The sequence below is a fragment of the Carcharodon carcharias genome, chromosome 2, assembly GCF_017639515.1.
Source record: "Carcharodon carcharias isolate sCarCar2 chromosome 2, sCarCar2.pri, whole genome shotgun sequence".
In the NCBI taxonomy this organism is placed as follows: Eukaryota; Metazoa; Chordata; class Chondrichthyes; order Lamniformes; family Lamnidae; genus Carcharodon; species Carcharodon carcharias.
In genome coordinates this window covers 47,076,275-47,092,265 of record NC_054468.1, presented here as the reverse complement: position 1 = coordinate 47,092,265, position 15,991 = coordinate 47,076,275, and positions in this window count along the sequence as shown.

The window sequence follows — 15,991 nt, the reverse complement described above, 5'->3', positions numbered from 1 at the left end:
CTTGCACATTTCCATGCAGAGGTTGGCCAACTTGCCTCACACCATATAAGACATGCAGGGCTGCCATCTTGCCATCATGCAAGCCACTCATCTTGTCAAACCTCTCAATGAAATTGAAACATTTCTAGCTCTGTGGCCATGCTCAAGCTACTGTAATCCTCAGTGACCTCTGCTCATGCCTTCTTTGTTAGGCTTGCTGGCCTGATCCTCCTGTTCACTGGGCGGATCTTGTCTCTGTTCCCTCACAGCTTTCAGGAGCCCCTCCAAGGAGGCATCACTGAAATGTGGAGCCACACTACCTCTCAATGCAGCCATCATTCTTCCACAGGCTCACTTGTGTTGCACCCTCTCCTCTGCTTTCAATGGGGCAAATTGTATGGGGCTGGAATGCAAGGTGGGGCATCCAAAAATCAGGAGTTAAGATGGGGGTGGCATGTCCATCAGCTTCCTACCGCCAAAACAATCTCCTGATGGCAGAGAATGTGGTGGATGGTCCTCCCACCCAACAGACAATTGTGTCACTTCAACGGCCAATTAAGGGCCTCTTTACACCATCACTAGCATTTTACCAGCAGCAAGTGCAGTGGTGTATGGGAAGACTGGCTGGTAAACCCTGGTGCCCTTACTGTGGGTTCAGGATTTCCTCTTAATTGGGTGCCCTGTGGCCCATGGAGGGGGCCTCTGATAGCTATGGCTTCCCACAGCAACAGCACCCTTGCCCTCACAAACCATCCCTCCCCCCTCACCAGGGCCTGCCAGGCAGGATCTGGCAACCCCAACCCCACTTTTCTTGTTCCAAGGGCAGCATTCACACTGCTTCTCCATGCTGGTTGCTGTCCCAGAATTGTCAACCACTCCTGGTGGCGCTTCCAGGACTGAAGATTTGTCAGCCCTATGACTGAATGCAGCTCTTAGAGACAGGGTCTCGCTCCTCAAAGGGATGGACGGGAACCCTGCTGGTGGCCAATTAGCTGCCTGATTGCCCCGAATCTGGTCAGGGCTCCCCGAAGCTGCAAAGGCGGGGTTGCTTCCCGATTTCTGGCCCACCTGCTGCCCCGACAAAATCCAGCCCTATGTGTGCTGCCTGTATGAAGGTTGCAGACTGGCCTTTAAGCATGTGTCTCCAAACTACCTGCTGGCACCAGCTCCCGCCAGTCCAATTCTAATTGGCTACATTTTGGAAGATTGCCAATGAAGTCCTGACGCTCCCCACGTGCAGCCATGCAACCCACTAATGACCCTGCCATTGGGTTGTTGACTCATTTGGTCATATCCAGCTCAATGTTTCTGTAAGTCAAAATGACTCCAACAAGAAATACAAATAGTTTAAATAGTGACATTGTGAACTACCCGCAATTTCGCTCTGATGGTGTGAGTGGGGAAAGTGTTTGAGAAACAAGTAAGATAACCAACAGCAGTAAATTAGATTCATTTGAGCTTGATTTTTGTACATATTTTTGCAAGAAATAAATGGACGTAGTTGCTAATATTTAACAGCAAACTTTCAAAGCAATATATTTGTAACAAACTTTAAAAACCCTCCTAAAGTAACAAATTAGCGGTCACCTGACTTTTGGTCAGCAGCAAGGGTGGGCATGAGGTGAGGCCTAGCTTTGTCATCATTGCTTTTTTCTATCCTCTGGTCTTTGCTGGCACTTTGAAGGGATTCTTCCATGATGTGACTGCCTCATTCTTAGAGACTCAAGAAAACTGAAAATAGTGTCTGGTGGGAAAGTGTGTGGGAGACTTACCAGATCCCATTGGCCTAGCTGTGGGGAGAGGCTTGACTGCCTCAATTAATGAAGTGCAAAATGAATCCAGGAAATCAGAAGCTGAAGTAACATTATAAGAAAGGCAAACTCAACTAACAATAAAGTAAAGGAAACCTTGCTGGAAACAGCAAAGAATGGAAATTTAAACAGAAGTAATCAGAAAAGACAACTGAAGAAGCATCTTCAGTTCTGAAAAACAGTCATATTGGTCTGGAAACGTTAACCATGTTTCTCTCTCCACAAGTGCTTCCAAATCCTAGAGATTTTCTAGCACTTTTTGATTTCATTTCAGACCTCCAACATCTTCAGTATTTTGCTTTTATTTTAGCAAAGAAAAGTACTTGGTTTTAGAAGAAAAGAACTTGCATTTATATAGTGCCTTTCATGACCTCAGGACATTCCATTGTGTTTCAGAGTGAACAAGATACTTTTGAAGTGTGGTTGCTATTGTAATATAGGCAAACACAGCAGTCAATTTAACCACCACAAGGCCCCACAAACAGTAATGAGATAAATGAGCAGATAATCTGTTTCAGTGATATTGGATTCTGGGTAAATATTAGTAAGGATATTTGGACAACTCTTCTCTGAATTGTGCCATGAGATCTTTTACACTCGAGAAGACAGACAGGATTGTCCCATTCAAAGTCTCGGGGCTGCACTTGAACTCCTACCCTAATGACTCAGAAAAAAAGAACACTCTTTTTTGTAATCCCTTTTATGCCCTTAAGATATCCCAAAGTACTTCACAGCCAATGAATGGCACTGCTGTGTGGAGAAATGCAGCAGCCAAATGGCATGCAGAAAAATCCTACAAAGACCAAATTAAATAAATGATCAGTTGATCAGTTTTTTTTTATTGGTGATGTATGAGGGAGAAAGGTTAGCAATAGGAACTCACTGTTCTTCCCTTAGTGCCATGGGATCTCTTGCATCCACATGAACATACAGACCTATGTTTAATATATTGGGGTAGATTTTAACCGATTGTGTTTTGGATGGGTGGGAGCTGGGCGAGACCGTATGAGGTATTTGCAGGCCAGGTTTCAAGCCAAGAGTATTTGAACTCCCGGATCTCATTAGCATTTGTTTGGTTAGCTTCCCATTCGATCGCAATGAGAATGGGAGTCACTCCAACTTTAATGATGCAATTTCCAGTAGGTCTGTGGAGGCCCATTTCAAGCAGAAATACAATTACTTCTGTGGGATTGTTTCAAGAAATTAAAAATTAGTTGGTCCCAGGCTCTACGTTGCTACTATGTTATTAATACAGAATTTGTCTCAATAATTTCAATGTTCTTTAATGCAGAACTAAGGTTCTGATGAAAGGGATAACAAGGACTGTTAATGTGGAAGGGATATGTGTATGTGTACCTTTACGGGGATGCTGAGTGAGTGGGCAAATGCATGGCCGATGCAGTATAATGTGGATAAATGTGGCGTTATCCACTTTGGTAGCAAAAACAGGAAGGCAGGTTATTATCTGAATGGCTATAAATTGAAAGAGGAAAATGTGTAACGAGACCTGGGTGTCCTTGTACACCAGTCGCTGAAGGTAAGCATGCAGGTGCAGCAGGCGGTAAACAAGGCAAATGGTATGCTGGCCTTCAAAGCGAGAGGATTTGAGTACAGGAGCAGGGAGGTCTGGCTGCAATTAAACAGAGCCTTGGTAAGGCCGCACCTGGAATATTGTGCGCAGTTTTGGTCTCCTTATCCGAGGAAGGATGTTCTTGCTATAGAGGGATTGCAGCGAAGTTTTACCAGACTGATTCATGGGATGGCGGGACTGACACATGAGGAGAGATTGAGTCAGTTAGGATTATATTTGCTGGAGTTCAGAAGAATGAGGGGGGATCTCATAGAAACCTATAAAATTCTTACAGGACTAGACAGGGCAGATGCAGGAAGGATGTTCCCGATGTGAGGAAGTCCAGAACCAGGGGTCACAGTCTGAGGATACAGGGTAGATCATTTAGGAATGAGATGAGAAGAAATTTCTACACCCAGAGAGTAGTGAGCCTATGGAATTCGCTACCACAGAAAGTAGGTGAGGCCAAAACATTGTATGTTTTCAAGAAGGAGTTAGATATAGCTTTTGGGGTGAAAGGGATCAAAGGATATTGGAGCAGGCTATTGAGTTGGATGATCAGCCATGACCATAATGAATGGCGGAGCACACTCGTAGGGCTGAATGGCCTACTCCTGCTCCTATTTTCTATGTATGTTTCTATGTAAGGAAATCACAAGAGGATTTGAGTGAAGGAGTAAAGATGTCTTGCTTCAATTATATAGAAACAATTGTTAGGACGCACCTGGAGTAAAGTGTACAATATTGGTATCCTTACCTGGAGATACTTCCTATAGAGGGAGTGCAACGGAGGTTCACCAGACTTATTCCTGGGATGTGGGACTGTCCTATAAGGAGAGATTGAGGAAACTGGGCCTTGATTTCTCTAGAATTTAGAAGAATGAGAGGCGATCTCTTTGAAGCTTACCAAAATTCTTAAGGGGCTGATCTGGGTAAATGCAGAAAGGATATTTCCCCTGGTTGGGGGAGGTAGAACCATTGGACACAGTTTCAGAATAAGGGGAAAGCCATTTAGGACTGAGATGAAGAGGATTTTTTTCTCTCAGAGGGTAGTGAATCTTTGGAATTCTCTACTCCACAGAGCTGTGGAAGCTCAGTCATTGACTATGTTCAAGACAGAGGTTGATAGATTTCTAAATACTACTGACATCAAGGGATATGGGGATAGTGCAGTGACTTGTTGTTGAGGTAGATGATCCGCCATGCTCTAATTGGATGGTGGCCCAGGCTTGAGTGGTTGAATAGCCTACTCCTGCTCCTATGTTCCTATGAGTGAGCAGAACGTCAGAGCAATGTTCTACCAAATGATATTTAGCCTCACTGGATGCAATGTGTAGTGTTAGCCCTCATTCTTCTGTTTTTTCTTTACCTACATTCAATTTTTCCTTATAAATTGATGACTCTTCCTTTTTTCTATCTCCTTAAACTGCTGTTCTTTCTGAATTGCCATGTTGTGCAATATTGAGCAGACTACAATGATGTGACAGACTTGTTGTGAAGCATATCAGAGGGAGCTCCGAGACCTTTCCATGCACCTGCCCCTTTGCTTTAGTTATGCAGCAGTACACGCAATGAGGTTTCTGGTAGTTCAATGGCCGTGATTGCACTTGAACTATGATCTGAATGCCTGCAGCTGAGTGACACTTTATGTAGTCCTTTCAGTCAATGAGCTAGTCTGTGCCTAAAGCCTATTTTGCGAGGTGTAACACAGTGGTTTGGACACTGGGCAGAGTATCCTTTCCACTCAGTCAAATAATTCTGGGGTCCTAACAATGTAACAGGGCTGATTTACATGGATTCATGAGGTACCTGATTGCTTCTGACAAGCTCCTCACGCACCCAAAGGCAGGTTGATTGTTGCGGGATGGAGTAGTAAGCTGAAATTATCTTTTTTTTTTCCATTTCTCCAAGCAGATTGGGTTAAAATAGATTCCATCACCGCAAAGATGTCTCAGAACTGTACTGAAATATCAGCCTAGAAAATATAGGCAAATTCTGGAGTGAGGACCATCTTCAGACTCAGTGGCAAATGTGGTATTACTGAGGTAAGCCTACATAAAGAATCTACAGGGGCAAAATGGCAGAGGGTTGTCAATGCCACGCAGGACTGTAATCTTAAGGGCTGTACCCCTCGGACTGTGGGTACCCCATAGGGCTACACCCCATCATGACTCATTATTTCATAAGGAGAGAAGGGAACAAATAGAAAAAATGGTGGCCCACAAATCCCCTTGAATAAAGAGGGGACAATCATAAGCACAGGCAAAGGGAAACATTTCCAGAAAAGAGCTAAAATTAAATCAAAGTAAATTTTCATAGAAAATCTGAACCTATAATATAATGAAGGATATTGAACTAGAACAGAATATGAAACTGGAGAGCACATAAAATGGAACGAATAAGAAAAATGAAATAAAGGGAAGTTGTAACGCTCAGTGAAAGCAATTCAACATTTGGAATAAATTTATAACTAAGGAAGAATAAAAAATAGCTAACTTTCATTTGAGGCTTTGGAGCATTACTACAGGCACAGAGTGGTTTAGAGAATAAGGGAACCAAGGGATATAGGGATCGGGCAGAAAAATGGCATTGACGTAGAAGATCGGCCATAATCTTACTGAATGATGGAGCAGACTCGAAGAACCAAATGGCCTACTTCTGTTCCTGTTTCTTATCTTCTGAGAAATGCATTTGTACAGTGGTTTAAGGATAAAAGAATGGGAAAAAATCAAGTATTTCCTAAAATGCTGCAGAATTTGTATCGCTTGGACTGCCAGTAAGCTCTGTGAAGTTCCAGGCTCCATAAATCAGACATTTGTTGTGAAAGTCTTCCACTTATGCATTGCCATGTTGAAACAAACACTAATATTAGAATAATAAAATTATCCAAATATCATATATAGCTTTAGTACTCTAGTTTATCAATCTTGTGTGGTATTACACACCATTAGTTAAATAAAATACTATCTTCACTCAAACAGGGTTACAGAGCAAGAGGATAATTGTACTAAGGTCAAGTAAGGTTGGAGGCATGGATATAAGAAAATAAGGTAAGAGACGAAAGGAGCAGGGAACAGGTAAGGAAATAGAGGAGGGGGAGTGGGAGGGACAGAAGGAAACAGAGAGAATCTCCAGTTGATCCAGGAAAATTTGTGGCAAACAAATAAAATGAGCACCACTAGAACGTGGTGGTGGGGGTTGGAGGGGGAATGGGGGGCACGGAATACAGGCTCCATCTAGTTCCTTTAATGAACAAAGCAACCTTGAATTAATGTGGTTAAACCTTTGAAACATTGCTCCTTGCACCTGCATGCAGGGGTTAATTCCAAGATGCTATGATGTTTAAAAAAAGGATGCTAAAATCCAGCTGCACAAATAGCTACTATAACATACTTTTAAAGGGACTAAATATCTGTAAATAAATGTCCAAACAAGATGGAGGTAGATAAACAAAAACAGAATTACCTGGAAAGTTTTGTTTTTGTTTTTGTTTTGGATTTCCAGCATCCACAATTTTTTGTTTTTATATATGGAGGTAGATATTCCAGCAAATACGATATGATGTGAAAGTGTGTGGAATGTTTGAAATTTGTATTTTTCGACAACAGGAATTCTGAACAAAGGCTCTGGGGCATTTTATGTGCACAAAAGAAGGTCAATTTCCACTTGAATTCTTCTTCTTTTCTCAGAGATTTATTAAAGGCAGCGGAAGGAGAGAAAGTTATTAAAACTATTGAATAACATTAAGAGCAAACTGAAAGGATAGAATTTTCAACTGATGATGCCTGCCCAACAGCAGGACCTGTAGCAGCTTGGGAAGCTGCTGGCAGATGTAGCGGATTTTGCTGAGGCTCTTTAACTGAGACACAACATTAGCATCCTGTCTTCAGGCTCCCTAACTAATCAGTGGCAGTGGCTGAGATGGCACATCAATCCTGGCCAAAAAAAAGAGGATTTCTACTTAAAGGGATCCAGGCATGAATCAGAAAGGCTCAACTGCACCGGGATTCCTGAGGCTGCAGCACCCACAGGAATGCAGAGGAGACCTGGAAAGGCTGTTCCCTTGGTCTTTCATTCTTACCTGGAGGTTTTGCCAGGATGTGAGAGGCTGCAGTGACATGAGTTCTACCAAAGATGGGAGCAAGAGACCAACTTCTCCTCTGCGGGCCTGCAGTAACAGCCACCTTGATGGCTACTGGCAATGCCTGCCTAACTGGTTCACTGGGAAGGAGGTCTTGTTCCAGGAGACTGCAGATGTCAGCAACAACCTGCTGTGAGAGCCTGAGTCTCCTGAGATATTGGTGCTCAGATATCTTGAGAGAGTTGGTCGTCTGCCACTCAACCTTGTGTTGGGGGGTGAGGGGGTGTAGGATTGCCTCCTTGGAGCTGGATATCTGTGTCCATCCCCTTTCCCCTGTGGAGGGGCATGAGGCTGAGGAGAAGGCAGCTTGTGCTGCCACAGGTGTTGCTCCTGCTGCTGCTGTTGGTGTTGCTGCTCTTCTTGTTCCTCGACAGCGGTGAATAGACTGTTCCCATGTCCTGGTGAAGGCTGACAACAGGGAAGTACAGCTGAAGATGAGTGGAGTGTGAGACAGATGGACTGACTTCAAAGATATTGGCAATTACCTGTCAGGCACTCAAAACACTTTCTGAGAAGGAGTGCTGAGAGCATCAGCCTCTCACCTGACCATGGCTGCTTAAGTTTCACTGATCAAAGGCTTCCAAGCCTGTCATTTTCACGAAAGAAATATTCCCTGCTGTGCCTCATCTGGTTGCCCCTGGTGACTTGTTGACAGGTCAGGAAATAGATTCTCTGGCTGTCAGAGCTAGAATTGTTGGTTAAAACAAAACACTTAATTACCTGAGAGAACATTTAAATGATTGTACCCAACAGATGCATGGGGGTTCCCTGTTTACCTTCAAACCTGCCTGTGTGAAATCTGGAAGTGGGTAGAATGATGTTCATGACTCAAGTCACTTTTAGGGTATTTGTGCAAACAAACCCAGCTCCCAATGCCTGTCAAAATTCCCCCCATGTTATTCACATAGACATCCTTGAAGGTTAAGTCCCTAGAGTCTGCCTTTTCACTAGAAGCATTTATATTTTGTGTGTCTAGCCAACAAGACAATGCAAAAGCAAATTAACTGATTTCTTGACGGAGTACATCCTTGCACTGATGACGTGTAGAAATTTCACAGAAACAAAAAAAAATACATTAAGACAAGGCATGGTGCTTAATGGTGGATGGGTGTCTGCAACTCAACAAAGATGCTGTCATAGAACTCTAGGTGAAGATTTTTCAGGCTGCATATGTCAAGTCAGTCTCCTTAAATCATAACTGATAAGCTTATTAGATATCAAACATTGCAAAAATTGCTGGGTATTGTGAAGGCAAGAACACTTGTGACAGTTTAAGCAGCAAGAAATAATAATCAAGCAGTTTGATATACTTTATGTGGGAGGGTCAGGAAAGGTTCCATGTGAAATTAATGAAAGCAGTTTCAACTTGTAAAAAGCATCATTGTGAAACTGCTGGACTTAATGGGAAGCAAAACTATGTTCTTTATAAACAGGCTTAGAATTTTATTACACATAGCACATTGAGGAAATCTTCCTGGCCCGGATTTTTCCTATGGCAGGCGAGCTGGGCGGGAGCGAGTGGGGGCGGATGCTGAGCCAATCAGCTGCGTGCTGCCATTTTACACAGGCGGGCCAATTAAGACCCGCCCAGTGTATTATGTGGCTGGTAGCACTCAGCGATACCTGTGCGGGCGGGGAGAGGAGGGAGAGTCAGGCCAGCGCTCTTTCGCACACATGTGCACGAAAGAGCACAGCAATCTCCCTGAGGTGCGGAGTTGACTCAGGGAGATTAAATGGACATGAAAAAAATTAAGGAATCGATTAAAAAATTTATTCAAACATGTCCCCTCATGTGACTGTGTCACATGAGTTAGGACATGTTTGTAAAGGTGGGAAATTTCATTTATTTATTTTATAAAAGCTTCAGGAAACCTCATCCCACTCATGGACGAGGCTTCCTGTAAAACGCAAAGGCCACTTGGGCTTTTCACCTGCCCACCAACCTTAAGGTTGGACAGGCAGCATTCTTAAGTACATTAATTAATTTCTTAATAGCCTTAATAGATCCTTAACATTTTGGCAGGCGCGTAGCCGACTCCGGTGCGTGCCCGCCAAACAAACATCGCGATGGTGTCATTTTGCGTGTCGGGGTGTCAGGTCTGTCCCGACCAGAAGATTCTGCCCCCTCTTTCAACTCTACAAACATTCTACGATATATCTGCTGACTCACGGAACAATTGTTTTGTTCAACTTGTCAATCACAACTGTGCTCCTACAATGGCAAGTTGTGGATAAATTGTAACTTTCTCCAATTTAATACTGACATGCCTGAAGATATCTGGTTTACCTTTTGACAAAAATTTCAATCCAAGTTTTTAATCACATCCCACTGCATGCTGCCTGTTGCTTGCTCAGACTCAACCCAAATGAGTGCAATCCTGTTTCACCCTGAAATGAAACTTAAATCTAATAACGTATCCATCACTAAGACTGCATATATCCAACGTCACCTTCCTCCGTCCTATCCCAACCATGTTGAAAACTCTTATCTGTGCCTTCCATCACCTGAAGGTTTGATGCCTGTAATGTGATTGTTGGGTATTTTGGCGTATTGTACAGAAACTCCAATTTATTCAAACCATTGTCATTTTGTGGCTAATCCTGCAAGTCCTGCTTTCCCATTACTTTGATAATATCCACTGGCATTTTAACTTCATTGAATTCAAAATCATCATCTTCACTCTTTCCTACCATTGTACCCTACCTGCCAATACACATCTTGTGCCCTTCTAACTCTGTACATCCTCCTGTCATGGACAGTGTTTATGTGTTTTCTTATGATCCATGATCAAAGTTTTTTTTTGTGCAAGGATAACATGTATTTTCACTCTCAGAGTGGTTTGTCCCAATTTAAATAATTTCCAGCAACAAGCTTTTGTGAATTAAAAATAAGAAGATTATTTATCACACTCTTGCTCCAGAGGATTTAATATGATGTCTCACACATACTATCGCACACACAAAGAAAAAGACACTGATGAGGAAGAAAATAATACAAGTTGAAATGATTTCAGTCTCTTTCATAGTAGGCCTGTAGTTTCTTAGCTGAATTGATGTGGAGTGGAGTTCAGGTGAAAGCAGAGGATTCTCAGTAAGCTGTGAGGTTTCTTATAGTTAAATTGCCAGGAGGTCAGTTCTCAGGTGAACTTGTAGGTGGAACAATTTGTGAGGAGATTTCTTCTTCCTCTTTCAAGGCACAGCTATTTTTTTTTTTTCCTGGCTGCCTTTTCTTGCAGCTGTTTTGATGGCTTTTTAGATGGTCTTTCAGATGGGATCTCTCATGGTGTTTCTTTCAGTCAAACAGCCTATGCTGTAACTTTTAAAAAGCAGATCCAAACATAGCTGCCTTAACCATGTGACCTATACAAGTCCAAAGACCTTTCAAAATAAGGTAGTGCATTGGGCCGATACACATCCTGCGTTGTGGCCTTTCATACTTTGAACGTTTTTGAGATGAGGGACCATGACAATACAATGTAAGGTCAATGAGACTCATTTCATATTTATCTGACATCCATTGAGTTTTGACATCTCTATTGTCTGTAGTGAGCTAGGAAGACAAATTAGCTGGTATCATAGTCCTGGTTGCCTATAGCTCATCCTTAACCAAAGGACTTGTGCATTGCCTAAGTGGCTTGGATTGTTCATATTTTAATGAGTTGTTTTCTTGAGTTTCAAGTCTTGTATGGAGCCAATGTTGCCAACGTCACGTGATTGCTGTCAACCATCTTAAAACTATTATGTCCATTCAAATAAAAATACAGTTAAAAATTTGTAATACCTTCATGCCTGTAGTGGGCATTATCCTCTCCTTTTCCTCAATTCATCTTCGAGGTACAACCTTCATTTATACTGGTCACAAACTTTTATTATACCTTTCTAAAACTTCCATCTTTATAGCTCATGAAGGTATGGAGAACTGGGATTTACTCAAATATTGATCTAAAATGGCCTTTAAAATATCTAGGAAGTCAAAAATTTTCATCTTACACTCACCAGGACAGATTCACAAGAATACAAATTGTAAAGGGAACAACAATTTATACTGCATGAGAAGAGAATTCTAATCGGCTGGCAAGAGAACACTGATTGATAAAGGCATTGCCATGGATAATGCACCGGGGACACTTAACTGCCAAGCTTTTGTTTGAATTCTAGGCCTCTAGGTCCAGCTCTCACATACATTTTTGTTGGTTTCTATAAGAAACATGTCTTTAGTGAAATGACATCTAACCTCCTACCCCTAGCATATTTTGATTATTAAGGAAATGATGGCAGAACATTTCAAAAATCATAATACAATCAGGCAGAATCAACATGGTTTTGTGGTAGGGAAATCATTTTTGACCAATTTATTAGAGCTCTTTGAAGAATTAACACGCTAAAGTGGAACCTATATGTGTGGTGTACTTGGATTTCCAAAAGGTGCCACATCAAATGTTACTACTCAAAATTAAAGCTCATGCTATAGGATAACATGTTAGCATGGATAGGGGATTGGTTAGCTAACAGGAAGCAGAGAGTAGGGATAAATTGTTGGCAGGGTGTTATTGGTGCAGTGCCACAGGGATCAGTGTGGGGGCCTCAACTATTTGCAATCTATATCATTGACTTGGGTGAGGAGACCGAATGTATGGTGGCTAAATTTGCTGATGACACAAAGCAAGGTAGAGAAGTAAGTTATCAGAAAATATAAAAAGATTTAGATAGATTAAGTGAGTTTGCAAAAAAAAATGGCAGATTAAGTACAATGTGAGAAAATGCAAACTTATCCACTTTGGCAGAAAGAATAGAAAAGCAATATATTATTTGAATGCAGAGAGACTGTAGAGACATTACAGAGAGATCTGGGTGTCCTGGTACATGAATCACAAAAGGTTGGTATGTAAGTACAGTAAGTGATTGGGAAGGCAAATGGAATGTTGTAATTTATTGCAAAGGGAATCAAGTATAAATGTAGGGGCATATTGCTGCAGCTGTACAGGCTCTTAGTTAAACCATGCCTCAAGTACTGTTTATAGTTTTGGCCTCCTTACTTAAGAAAGGATATAATAGCATTAGAAAAAATTTAGAGAAGGTTCACTTGACTGATTCCTGTAGGAAGGGGTTACCTTACGAGGTAAGGTTGAGCAGCTTGGGCCTATACCTAGAGATTTGTTAGTCTGCGGAATTTTCTTCCCCAGAGAGCAGCGGAGATTGGATCATTAAATATATTCAAGGCTGAGTTTAGATTTATTTTTGATCGACGAGGAAGTCAATGGTTATGGGGTGTGGGGGGTAGATAGGAAAGTGGAGTTGAGGCCACAATCAGATCAGCCACGATCTTATCGAATGGAGGAGCAGGCTAAGGGGCTGAATGGCCTACTCCTGCTACCAATTCTTGTGTTCTTGTATGAGCCATTTTATGATTTGTTAAATGAAACAAACTAAAATTTTTGCTAAAGGTTTGCAATAAAATTAATCTGCAACACATCTTGAACAATTTGAAACTATTTCCATAATTTGGAAGCTGAAACTGACTGGTTATTTCAATTTTTGCTGTGATTTTATTCATGAGGCAAATGTATATTTTGGGGAAATTTGATGTACAAATGGTGGATGGTTTTCTTTCACCAATTGTCGTTTGAGAGTTAAAATAAAACCTACTCTTCCCCATTGAAAGATTACAGAACAGGAGATTTACATCAGACAATGATAAATGGTTGTTACGCCTTTCCTCCAGAATTAACTTGTAAATCCAAAATCAGCACATAGCTCAGGGAAGAATTGATTATCTCTTGGCAATGTTTAATATAAACCCTGGGAGGCTATGTTCAGTGTTGGGTCATCTTGACCTCAGCTGACTCTGGTCTCTGGGAAATAGAGTTTGTTTTCAGGATACCTGAACTGATTGGTATGTTGATTCATTGGATAAACCACTTTGTGAGTAAAATGTCTGCATCCCTGGTAAGCTTAAAGTAGAGACTTCTTCACATAGCTGGTGTAGAAATGTCATGAATTCTTTTTGTTTAGTTAACCATAGAATTGCTCCATAATTTATTGCAAGACACTGTTCATTTCAGTTAACTTTTATGTAGCTTAGTTTTGTGTCTCTTGCCATTTTTATATACTGTGGGACTGGTAAAGACATTTCATGTTGTCAGGCCATTGCTAATCTTTTCTGCAATTTGAAACTTTTTCCCGGGAAACCTCATAATTTATAAATGAACATATGTAGGAGATTCTTGTCGAAATGTCTTCATTTTTAAAACAAATGAAGAAATCAGCACAAGTTATTATAAAATACAAGTTACTGCTAGTGCTGCCATTGATTCAGTATTCCCTCCAGAACATTTGTTTTCATTATTACAAGTAGAAAATGAAAACTAATTACACTGTTTCTATGTTGACTAGTGAAACTGAATGCTAACTGAATTAGATATTGCATTTTGGCTGGATTGCTGCCCAGGCAACATCTGCACAATACGATAATATCATTGATTATGACTAAAACTATCTCACCTTAGTTTTAAAGTTTTAAATGACTGCCACTCCTGCAGCTATTCTGCATTTAAGCTCATGGTCATGCCTAATTGCAAGAATAGCCAAGATTTATTTCTTTTCAAACAGTTTAGGTACATATGTGAAGTCACGCAGATGTAATATTTGCCCGTTTTCTCACCAAAGCCAGTTTTCGGCAGGGAAGTGTATGAACTAAAAACTCACTGCTTTGGTCCAGAAATAAGACCGAAGGCAGTTTAACTCTCAACAGTGATTTAAACCCCACCAGCCTACTTCCCAACAATCCTGACCAAGGGTTCATCGAGAAGTGAAGAAATCTGGCATGGCCTAGAGACCATGCGTTGAGGCCAGGTATGGTGAGCTGCTCAGGTCATCCTGCAGAGGCCCCTGAGATCGGGTGAATCCATTTCAGGAAAGGTTTAAGTTTTCCTTGGGCCCACATCTCTGGCACTTACCTACTCCATGTGTCCACACACTTGGGGAAGAGTTGTGCAGGCTCAGACCGCCTTGACATTCATCATCTTCACCTCAGCCATCACATAATGGCGTTGATTTCTCAGATACTTTAAACAAAATGTTCTTCTTGGTGCTTGCAGGGCCCACAATCCAAGCTTGCAAAGGCCAGGATAACTCACTCCATGCAGTGCATCCACTCCACTGATATGCTTGGTCCAAATCCAGCTTCCAGATCAAGGGTTCCCGATATAGGAAACCTGGCCTGACTCTGCCTTCTGTCTGATTTGCCATAAAAAAGATGGATGGCAGAACTAGGAAAATCACGGAAATAGCAGTCATGATGCCATCCCTGAGGAATTTCAGGGTAATTATCATCGCACCTCTTATTAAAAAAACATATCAAATATAACTAGAATGGAGTCTTCTTTAGGGAAGAATTCCTTTGCCTTGTTTGTTTCGTGTTCCTTGACTGGCCCACGGTCCATCCTCAGGGACGGCCACATGCCTCACCTCAACTGCGTCAACTGTGGCTTAGTCAGAAAGTTGTAGGTGCAAGTCCCACTACGAGACTTGAGCACAAAAGTGAAACCATTTTGGAGAAGAGCTGGGGAGTTCTCCTTTATGCCTGGCCAAGATTTATCGCTCAGTCAACATCACTAAAAAAAAAACCCAGATTATCCTGTCGTTATCATATTGCTTGTTTTGGGGAACTTTTTGTGCAGAAATTGGTGACTTCATTGGCTGTAAAGTGCTTTGGGACATCCTAAGGTCATGAAAGGCACTATATAAATGAAAAAACAAAACAAAAACAGAATTACCTGGAAAAACTCAGCAGGTCTGACTCTGTTTTGTTTTTGTTTTTAATTCTGTTTTTGTTTTGGATTTCCAGCATCCGCAGTTTTTTTGTTTTTAACTATATAAATGAATGCCAATTTTTTCATACCTATATTGTGGACTTTGTTTTGCATAAATCACTGAGCCAGATATTTATGATTAATGCCTGATTAGTAGCAGTGAAAAGTGTGCATTTCAAAATAACACACTACTTGTTTGACTGGTGAACTGCAATGTTTCTGTAATTTTTAGATCCTTTACACATGCACACTCGAGCTACTGCCTTTTACGCAATGTAATACAAAACTGTAAATCTGTATTCATAGAAACATACCAAAGAATGCCATTACAAATGCAGTTCACAATACATTATGAGCAGCACATTGAAACTGAAGGACATCAGCTGTTTATTTGACCTGACCATGGAATGTATCTCAGTGAAATCTAGCATCAGTTTGTACTGAAAATTAGATATTTCAAGCTGCTCAGGTAGTCCAGCTACAGATAACCTGTAGCTTATCACCATCTTACAATTTGGAAGAAACAATATGAGAATATTTTAAATTCTATGGAATGAGTGCACCAATGTCTGTAAACTGCAGCATAGAGATATTACTGTGTCGCCAAATTCAACATGCTGACACTATATTCTTCCCAGAAATTAAACAGAAAAGTGAGGTCACAATCCATTTGTGGTAA